This window comes from Pteropus medius, unplaced genomic scaffold (assembly GCF_902729225.1).
Source record: "Pteropus medius unplaced genomic scaffold, Ma_sr-lr_union100, whole genome shotgun sequence".
NCBI lineage: Eukaryota > Metazoa > Chordata > Mammalia > Chiroptera > Pteropodidae > Pteropus > Pteropus medius.
In genome coordinates this window covers 26910146-26920172 of record NW_024351730.1, presented here as the reverse complement: position 1 = coordinate 26920172, position 10027 = coordinate 26910146, and the positions used below count along the sequence as shown (strand labels likewise).

At 32.1% G+C, this 10027-nt stretch overlaps 1 pseudogene; it reads right to left on the bottom strand.

Moving 5' to 3' along the window:
• Window positions 1-8641: 8641 nt before the first annotated feature.
• LOC120587969 (riboflavin kinase-like) lies at window positions 8642-9121 on the bottom strand (annotated as a pseudogene).
• Window positions 9122-10027: the final 906 nt, after the last annotated feature.

Sequence of the window (10027 nt, the reverse complement as noted above, 5' to 3'; positions counted from 1 at the left end):
TCATGCCCATAAAAGTTTTCTTTTTTTTTGTTTTTTTAAATTAATTTATTTTTAATTCTTTAATGTCACCACATAAAAGTTGTTTTCAGATATGCTAGACTCCAAGGTGATGCAACCCAAAATTCCTTTAAAAAAAAAAGTTATTTGATTATATACTTAATTCAACTAAGAAATAAATATAAGTAACTCAAGAAATAGAGTCAAAATTTCAAACATAGTACTTACAAGATTAAAATACATAATAGTGAACTAACAATTAAATAGATCTGAAATCTGAGATTGTATCAGTAAAACCATAATGTGAGGTATAAATACAAAGAAGAAAAAAGCATGCTAAATGTATTATTTGAGCTGGAGTTGTGTGAATAACAGTAGTTACTGTTTATTCATTGTTGATGAGAGAAAAACAAATTCAAGTAACTAAAAACATTTAGAATTTAGGGAACCATGCTTTCTGTGTATGTTTTCCAAATCTCTAAGGAAAAAAAAATTAAATGCAGTCTATACAATAAACTATAGGTGGGAAAGAAACAGATGAGTATTATTTTAAAAAAAAACTCTGACAAGATAAAAAGTAAGAATAATAACATCAATCACCATAATTAATGTAAAAAGATTTAGTGGTTTATAAATAAGTAAAGAGACTCAAAATAAAAGGTATTTTTGTGTCTTTCTTTAATGGAAAATGATCAAAAAGTAAATGGCACAGAAGTCCTAACAGAAATTTTTAAATGGCAAAAATATATCATACATATCCAATAAATATATCATATAACATACAACAATAAAAAGGAATATTCATGTCAGAACAGCAGCACCACACAGAGAGAGCCAACTGATGATCACACCAGGCATAGAAATTAAAAAGTAAAATCCAACAAGACCCATGGAACAGCACATGGAATGGTCACTCCCCATTCCTCATATCAAATACCATAGTGTTACATGTACGGTATAGGTGTTCCAACACCTCAGAAATGCAGAAGGAAAGAAAACAACCCATGAGCAGGAATAAACTCTATTAAAGAGTTTCAACTTTGAATTAACTGAATTAAGTACTGAATTCACTCAGTAACTTCCTGAAAGAGACAAAAAAAAAAATAGACTTGAAATGACTGAATAATGTTTGATTGACAAGGTAACTTTTGTGAATATTACCCTCACCATACTATAGCAGAAATAGGATCTCATGAGCAAATCAAATCTAGTTATAAAAAAAATGAGAAAAAATACATTTCTATACTTCAGTGATTACAAATACCATATGTTAAAAATGTAGATCCTAATATTCCCAAAATGCTATTAACTATTTTAGTTGCTGAAATTAGCAAGATTCCAGGAAAGAATAATTACCAGAGATCTGTAAGGTGAAAATAGATTCTGGTTGCACGTGCCTAGAGACAATCGAATTCTAGCAAGCATTCAGTTGTCATCACAGAAAGGCTGTGCCTTGTATTATGGCTACTCTAGCCCTCATTATCCTACAAATCACATTAATCACAGACCTTTCTTAATAAATCTTAAAAACCAGACTTAAAAGTATCAATCTGATCAAAAAGTAAAAAGAAAATTAATCATGTGCCAGTAAAAAAAAAAAAAAAATTCGTTAAAGAATTACAGCAAACTGCAGAATTAAAAATTCTAGACGGGTAAGAAAACTGTAACCAACAGAAAAATCAGTCAATAGAAACAACCAGCAGTAACAGAAATTATAGAATTAGCAACACGAATTTTAAAGTAGCCACTGTAAATATGTCGAAGGATTTAAAAGAAAAAATAATGAGGGTACAGATGAGGACTCTTTAAGAAAATAGAAACTTAAAAAAAAGAAAAAATAGAAACTGCAAAACTGCAAATATAAATATTTGAAATGAAAATTTTATTGGTTGGTCTTAGCAGTATATTAGACACTGCAGAAAATAAAAGCAATAAACTTGGAGACAGGATATTAGAAATTATCCAAACTGAAGTACAGAAAGAAAAAAAAGCCTGAAAAGGTTGGGAGCCTAGTAACTTGTAGGACAATAAGAGACACTTTAACATGCCTACAATTAGAGTTCTACCAAAACAGACATGAGAGAGATTGGGACACAAAAATTGCTTGAAGGAAAAATGGTCATATATTTTTTAAGGTTTGATTATAAAAAATACAAACCCACATCTCCAAGAAGTTCAACGAATGGCAAGTGGGACAAATGACAACCACACCAAGGAATAGCATAATCAAAGTGATAATAAATAATGGTAAAAAGAAAATATTAAAAGCAATCAGAATTCCTCAAATTACAAATCTATCCTTTATCTAGAGAATCGTGCACCTGTATAAGATAAAGTACCAAACCTTGGGATTGCTTTGCTCAGCTGTGGAAAGCCAGGAAACTTCTCAGATAAAATGAATGATATCAGTTCAAACTTTTGAAGGATGAGTGTTAATCAGATAAAAAAATAATGAAAAAGAATTGTAAAGAAAAGGAATGATGAGCAAAAGTATGGAGGCCTAAAATAGCAACGATGAGGTGTGTGAAACAAGAGTATATGATAAAATTGCCTATTATGCTTTATTCCATTGAACTAGTACTTCTTATTTGCCTACTATGTGCCAGATTCTGTACCAGGTAGGGAGAATCTAACAGTGACTAGGATAAACATGCTACCTGTCCTCATGGGGCTTCCTATCAACCTAAGTTAGGACATCTTACTTTGTTAAGGAATTTTAGTTTTCTCGATTACTTTAATATTCACCAGTCTACTCTTTCAGGTATAAGTTGACATTTGTTTGATAACATATTGGAGAGAAAATGTAATTATCATCATCATATAAGATTGGAAACATGATTTAATTAGAGAGATGTCATTGCAACTTTTAAAAATTGATCTTCTGAAAGGCTTGTCCCTGAAGAAAGAGAAAGATCAAGAAAATTAGGAAGAATTGTAACTTAGTATTATTTTTTAAGAAAAATCATATTTTCTCAAATCTATCTCCAATAAAAATGTAATGTCAACATAAGTTATTTGGTATTACTTGTAATCAATTACTCTAAATAATTAATTCTCAAGGGCTAAAGAAATTCCTATATTAGATAATCTCAATCATTAATTATATCTTATTACCACTATATGAATCTATAATCAATTTGAAAAAACAATGTGATTATGAATAGTTGGAAACAACTGGTAATTTGAATTATAGTCATCCTTGCTTTTGAGGTAAATGGGAAAGTTGACAAGGTTGACAGACATTTTATTAATGTGTGTGTACAAATCATATATTGATATGCATGGATCAGTGCCGAGCTTATAATTTATTCATCTTTAATCTGGCTAACATTTGTGAGTTTCAGTTTCAAAATAGGTTCTGTATAGGGGGGTTATATAGCTTTTATTAATAACAATGATACCAAACATATCCTTAGGGCTTTTGTTTGATTAAGTAAGCTATGGGCTCTAGAATCAGATTTAGATGCGATCAGAGATGAAAGAAACAATTGCATATAAATAGTAATATGCATGTTAATATAGACACCTTAGATAAAATAAATATGACAGATTATGAAGAAATCACTATTAAAGTTAAATTGATTTCAGATTTAAACTGAATTGGTGAAAAGGGACAATCATTTTTTAAGTCACAAATGTTTTTATAAAAGTGAAAATTTTCTCCTCATTTCAACCTAAATTAAAGCCAGCATTAATTAGACACATAGATAGTTAAGACATAAAACAGTAAGCCTCATAACAGAAAAGGGTATAGATTTTTAACTGTAACGGCATGTATAGCAAGTGACTGCAATAATCCAGGAAAAGTGTTCTGTGTGGTACTGTCATGATAAATATTCATAGAGTGGAAGATACTAAAACTAGAGCAGTAAGCTCTCCTGTCACCACTTGAGTTTTGATATGTCTTCATTGTCGTGAAGAGTACATGCTGTAAAATTCAGGGAACTGTGTCTGAAAAGAAATGTGGGTTTGTCATCTGTCCACCCTCTGTCTTACCCATTTCAGCATAGATTATCACATCATTTGTTTTATCAGTTCTTCATCTTCTCTTCATTATCTCTTTTAGATACAAATGTCATATATCATGTGCTTGTATTAAATTTCAACCTGAAAAAATTTCAGTGTTTACCAGACTAGCAGGTAAATGAGACTTCTGAGCTTGAGTTAAAGAAGGAATGTGATGTCATTACATAAATTGCAATGTGAAGACAGGACTTTTGTTATTATCATTTTTCTGGATTTACTGTCTCTGTAAAAGCATGCTAACATAAGAGCCCTTGCTGATTAGAAAACTGCAGAAATATTGCATAAAAATCATTCCCCCAAATATTTTAATGTACATTTAAAATATTGTTTTGCTTTGAAAAATTCTATAAAAAGTATTCAGATGAGGCCAATATGAGTCAACATAAAACTTACTCAAAAGGGCTAAAGAACCTTAGGTGAACTGTGACGCCAAAATGGATATAACTAGTTAATCATCACTGAAATGGCTGGGCACTCTCAAAGATAATCAATATAGATATGCATCTACATTCTACTGTGCAAGGTCACCTATTGTGACCTACAGTTTCCAAATATAAGATCAATATTATCCTTATCTATACAATGGTCAAACATGCTTCTTCCACCAAGAATCACTTCCAACAGTGGATTAGTAACAGAGGCAAAGAAGTCTGAAAATGCTGTTAAGAACGTACCCATTTTATAGATGGAGATCTACAAAATTTAGGAGTTAAGAGGAAGTTTAAGAACAATTCAATGAAAGCTCTTCATTTAATTAAATGCAAATATTGAGGACCAGAGAAGTTAAGTATTTAGTCCAAAGGCATATACTAAATAAACTGAAATTAACCAGAAAAATTTAAGACTAATAATAGCCTTTGGCAATTTTATTAAATTTCATATGATTATCAAGTTTATTCTGAATATTTCAGCTTATATATGGGATTCTTTACCAGCTTAGAGCCATTTTCTTAAATAATAAATATATGGTTTAATCAATTATAGGTGGGTGATGTACAAATGGTCACAAACAAAAAAGGCAAGTTAAGATTTTAATTCTAGAATCAAGGCTCAGTTAACTGAGTAGGACACATGGATCTATTAAAAGATATTTGACAATTTAAAACTACTTTCTGTGCTTCATTTCATGCAGTCTAGAATTTTCCTAGATCTGGCTTTGATTAAAGAAGGCATGTAGAGGGGCATCTGGAGAGTTCAATTCAGAAATGAAAAACGTAATTCTCCTTCTCCACTAATTTAGTTTTTAATGTTAGATCAAATGAACTTTCAATTATAAGGAGGGTCAGTAAATAATTACACTACAGATTTTTTATTCTCTTTTTGACACAAATTCCTCTATTATCATAGAGAACAGCAAGTAATGCCTAATGAGGCATGGTCTTTTCCCTTTGATTCATATCTTAATTTTATTTGCCAGCCTTGCCAAGTTGTGTCAATGATTCCAGAAGCTACATGAAAGGCACCAAATTTTTCCACAAAAGAATGGAACTCATTACATGTTTTGCCCTCTTGTTCCTTCTTTCACTAAAAGACAGAAAACTGCTTCATTCAAATTTCCATGCTCTATTTTCTTAGAATTTTCCTTCTTCACAACTCGCTTCCATCTGTTCCCTAAGTCACAGAGTATATCAGAACTTGACCAAAAATTATGTCAGTCTTCAGATATTTATTTTTATCCATCAGGAAGTAAAGAGCTTTTGTTCTGAACCAGACATTTATTGATGAAAATCTTACTTTAAACATCCATTGCACAAACGCATGTGTTACCCTCATTCCCCGAGCTTGAGGGTAGGCCGTGGGAAGAGCAAGAAACTCCCTCAATTGTAGCCTACAAGGAGGATTAGGAAAATATTCTTAAAATTAATTTTGAGAGGAATGAAAAGAGTTAGAAGAGCTTAGTCAGTTTCTAGCATTTGATTTTATATAATTTGTACATGATTGAGCCCAGATGTTAAGTTACAATAGTCTAAGTGTTAAGTGCTAGTATCACTTGGGCTATTAAATACTCAATTTGCATTTTAAAAACATCTCTGATACTAAATCTGGTGCTTATTAGTAATATGACCTAAAATTTATTTGAATAACTTACATTATTTCTACCAAACCTGTAGAATTCAGTATGCTTTATTAACTAAAATTCTAACTTTTTAAAAAATAGAGTGTGTTTAGTACAACAATGTTCTTAGCAGCACATTCACAATAGCCAGAGAAATAGCCCAAATGCCCATTGATGGATAAATGGATAAACAAAGAGTGGTACAGTGATACAATGGAAATTATGTCTTAAATGAAATCCCGCCCCCTGCTACAGTATGGATAGATCTTGAAGACATAATGCTAAGAGAAATAAGCCAGACACCAAAGGACAAACATGGTATGATTCCACTCCTATGAGGTACCTAGAGTATTCAAATTCATAGAGACTGAAGGTAGAATGGTGGTTTACGAGGGCTGGGATTGGGGGAAGAGAGAAATGAGAAGTTATTGTTAATTGGATACAGAATTTCAGTTTGGAAAAATAGAAGAGTGCTAAAGATGTACAGCTGGTAGGGGTGATAGTTGTACAACAATGTGAATATACTTAACTATACAATTAAAATGGTTAAAATGGTAAATTTTATGTTATGTATATTTTGTCACAATTTTCAAAAATGTGTTTAATTAATAATAAAGCTTTGTATTTTAAAATTCAGTAATTCTAATAACAACAGCTGTAGTTATATGTAACCTTTTAGTAAGGTAGAAGACATAAATTATCTTTGTTTCACTGATGGGGAAAATGATAATAACCTCCATAAAACCTCAGGGGATATCGGAATCCAGATTAGAACACAGTTCTCTGATTTTTTTTTTTTGACAGTATGTGAAATTATGTTCATAACCTAAAATATAAAACTTGAAATTGAAGTTGACCTTCTGTTCTTTCCTGACTCTTCCGTTTGAGCCACAACTCTACTTCTAGTGACCAATTCCTTATACTTCATTCATTAACTCAAAGGCAGGTCCCCTTCCAATCTCTTTTCCATACTCAGCTCAGTGTCTTGAAAATTTGTTCAGACATACTCTCTCCAACTGGGAAAAATTATGTCTCTTTCCTGGTCTCTCACCCAAACTTGTCCATTCCTCCCATCAAATTGCTTTGGTCTTCTGGCAAGAATCACCTAATAAATTAAACTGGGTTTAATTATAAATGAATAACGATATAATAATATAGTTATTCCTTCCAGAAAATGTATTCTTTTTCTAGGGTTCCTTATACTTTGATCCAAAGAGTCCATTAATTTAGGGATTCCCTAAATTAATGGACTCTTTCAACTCCACTAAAGCTTAGGCTCAAAATGGAGTGTACACACTGATCTCTTCCTTAATATTTAATGACCTTTTGTAGTTCATTCAATATCATTATCGAGGACCCATAATGGCAAAGGAAATTCATGCTAGGCAACATGAAAGTTGCTCTGCCTTTTAGAATCCTACAATTGTAAGACACAGAACAGGTGCATTAAAAGTAAAATGAGAACTATTATAAGAAGGATGTAGACAGAGTGTTATCAACTATCAGAAAGAAAATAGATTATTTTTATACTACAAATGGAGGACAAATTTATGTAATTTGTAGAGTTGTGGCTCAAAGGGAAGAGGCAATTCTCAGGTGCTCTGTAACCTCAAAATCATTTTGTGTTTTATATATACTAAAGTACTTGTCTTTGTACTTTGTACTTGTCTTAGTACAGTTGAGTTTCTATAACAAAATACCATAAACTGAATGGCTTATAAACAACAAACATTTATTTCTCACAGTATGGAGTCTAGGAAGTCCAATATCAAGGTGCCAGCAAATTTGGTGTTTGGTGAGAATCTGCTTCCCGTTCATACATGGCTGTCTTCTCCCTGTGTCTTCAAATGACAGATAGAGACAAAGGAGCTCTCTGAGGTCCCTTTTTCATTTTCTGAGAAACACTCATTTTAATGTTTTAAAAGACAGACAAAAAAATGATAGGCAGAGGGAGTCTAGACCAATTAAGGCAATTGTAACAAAAATTAACACATTACAATGATTTTACCTCATAAAGAAAATGACTAATTAAAATGAAGTTTCATAAACTTTCATGTTTGTAATAGTAATGCCCTAAATATCAAAAATGTAAAGTATAAGTTTTCTCCCTTACATTTATAATAAACTATCAAACCTCTGTTTAATGCATTTACTTTTATAAGCCTTCTCTGTTTAGCAGCACATGCTATACAAGTATATACATACTAATATTTTACCATGATAATTATAGTTTTCATCTCAAACTAGTGGCTTGCCTATTCCCCTTAGTTATACACATTTCATTTCCATTACAAGACACTTAAGACCTTTCAAGTGGCAAATTTTAATCAACATAGTACATAAAAAGAATCTTGATTTTTAAACTAAATCTTTTTAGTACTGTAGCTTGATGGGTTTAATTAAACAGTTGAAGCATAATATGGTAACTACATTTTACTGTTTAAACTAATTCACAGTGGTAGGAAAATGTTTGATTTTTAAAGTATAACCAAGATGAGACTACATAGTATGAACATTAAAATAAATACTAGAAAACAGTGAATAAATAAAAATAATTTTTCATCAATGGCCATTCATTCTTTTGCTCTTAGGAACCTGGAAGAAATTGTCTTTTTTGAGTTTCAAAAGTTATGGTGAATCTAGTCATTTATTAGCTTCCTCAATATCACCTTCAATTGCTGAAATAAATGACTCTGAAGATTCCGATGGAGCCAACGTGATCACATTGAGTTATTTCTCCATTGAAGTCCTCCTTCAGGACTCTAAAAATAAAACGTATGCATTATGTGAGTTTCAATGGACTTCTTTATATTCTTGTCGTATGGGTTCCAGCCTATGCTCACCACCATGTTATGGACAGCTCCACTTCTAATACTGGCTCGACAATAATAAATGCCAATGGATACATCAGCTGGAATATTATTTACTCCTTGTTCAGTAAAGTTAGCTGTGGGGATGCGCAGCTGTTTAGAGCCTCCGGCCAAAGCCCTACACCACTTGGCCTCAGCAGAAGTAAGGCAGGTTCCTCATGAAGCCGTCTGCTTGGGGACAGCGGGGCATGGGCTGTGGACCCAACAGCAGGTCTGGCAGAGCTGCCTTCCAGGCAATGCCCAACCTGGGGACAGCTAGGGGACACAGGCAGGTGGGAGCTCCACAACGGGCACAACAGACTCACAGTGGGCAAGGAAGAGCCAGTTAAGTACACTCAAGCAAGTACCTTGCGCTGCTGACCTAACAGAAGCTGCCTAGCGAGTTACAGACTGACTGGGGTCTCTTTTATAAGGGCACTAATCCTATTTTTGAGAGCTCCACCTCATGACTAATCACTTTCTAAAGGCCCTACCTCCTAATACCACCACAAGGGGGATTGGGTTTCAACATAAATTTGGGGGAGATGCAAGCTGTACTTTTTGTCAGTACTTTATGTCAAAACTACTTTTGTAAAACAAACTACCATTTTTCTTCTTTTAAAATATATTTATATATTTTTGTTTAAATATATAGACAATTTTTAAAAGAATATTTTATTTTATTTTTAGAGTTCCAGATGGTATTTAAACATTTAACAAAAAAGTTATATATGCCCATGTGAAATTAAAACAGTAAACAAGACAACAACTTCTAATACTTAGCTTTGTTTCTATACTTTTAAATAGAGGATCATGTATTATGTTTAAGTGTGTGTATGTTTATATGTATTTGCATATATTATTAAATAAACAAATGGCATTCTATTGTATGCAGTGTTCTCAAGTTGATTTTATTTTTTAACTTAACATCTTAGAGATAATTTTTATCTATATATACAGTCCACACCATTATTTTAAGATTAATGTAGTATTCATTGTATGAATGTGCCACGATTTGTATTATCATGAACACTGAGCTTGTTTCCAGGGTCTTTCTATATTTACATCAGTGCTGAAATGAATATTCCCATACTTATGT